The 1,150-nt window shown below is 39.4% G+C and overlaps 1 long non-coding RNA gene across 1 annotated transcript; it reads right to left on the bottom strand.

Moving 5' to 3' along the window:
* Positions 1 to 784: 784 nt before the first annotated feature.
* Positions 785 to 920, bottom strand: LOC149657543 (uncharacterized). Its single transcript, XR_016370059.1, has 2 exons — positions 886 to 920; positions 785 to 823 (listed from the first exon to the last, which is right to left on the bottom strand). It is a non-coding gene; the product is annotated as an uncharacterized LOC149657543 (long non-coding RNA).
* Positions 921 to 1,150: the final 230 nt, after the last annotated feature.

The following is a 1,150-nucleotide window of genomic DNA, read 5'->3' as shown; positions in this document are numbered from 1 at the left end:
TGTCGGATACTTCTGAATTTGTATCTTTGGTGTCGGATACTTCTGAATTTGTATCTTTGGGGTCGGATACTTCTGAATTTGTATCTTTGGGGTCGGATACTTCTGAATTTGTATCTTTCGGGTCGGATACTTCTGAATTTGTATCTTTGGGGTCGTATACTCCACCAGACTTCATTAAAGTGGAAGTGGCGACTTTAATTCTTAAAATAACCATTAATAATCTAAATCTTTTAAAGCTAAATGGAAAGAAAGGTATAGTTTGTTATATTTCCCCATCCCGCGGGCGCCGCCCTTGACTGGCTGAGGCCCGCTCTGCCTCTACCGGTATTACGGCTTATAGGTAGTTAACATGCGATGACACTACCCTGCCTCTACTTTTATTATGGCTTTTGGGCAAGTTAACATGGGATCACACTACTATATGTCTTTCATTTTCGTTAGCTTTTCGCCAAAAATGAAATCATTGTGAGAGTTGGGCTTATCTAAAGTGAGATAAGGTTTGCTTGCGTTGGTTCTCTAAGTATTTTGAAAACTAAATGGAAATAAAAGGTATGGCTTGTTATATTTCCCCATCCCGCTGGCGCCGGTACGGTCTTGACTGCCGGAGGCTCCGCTCTGCCTCTGCCTGTATTACGGCTTATAGGTAGTTAACATGCGATGACACTACCCTGCCTCTACCTTTATTATGCCTTTTGGGCAAGTTAACATGAGATAAGGTTTGCTTGCGTTGGTATGTTAACCATTTCCTGCTTTTTACGTTGGGAGTTTTCTTAAATCCTCTTCATTTCTGGACTGAAATTTCAATGTCGAGGTGTGTATTTTTCTGTCGGTGAATATTTTTGTGTATAAAAACGAGAGTTAAGTTACATCGTAAAGTTTTTCTACCTTTTGAAGTGAAAGACTGGCTTAGTGTTTTGTTAATCTCTGAAATATTGGTACAGTGTTTTGTTAATCTGTGAAATATTGGTACAGTGTTTGGTTAATCTGTGAAATATTGGTACAGTGTTTGGTTAATCTGTGAAAGACTGGCACAGTGTTTTGGTTAATCTGTGAAAGACTGGCACAGTGTTTTGGTTAATCTGTGAAAGACTGGCACAGTGTTTTGGTTAATCTGTGAAAGACGCACAGTGTTTTGGTTAATCTGTGAAAG

The sequence above is a fragment of the Phalangium opilio genome, unplaced genomic scaffold (assembly GCF_054372755.1).
Source record: "Phalangium opilio isolate 3A_F unplaced genomic scaffold, DU_Popi_V2 ptg000077l_1, whole genome shotgun sequence".
Lineage (NCBI taxonomy): Eukaryota > Metazoa > Arthropoda > Arachnida > Opiliones > Phalangiidae > Phalangium > Phalangium opilio.
This window is presented reverse-complemented; position numbering and strand designations above follow the sequence as displayed.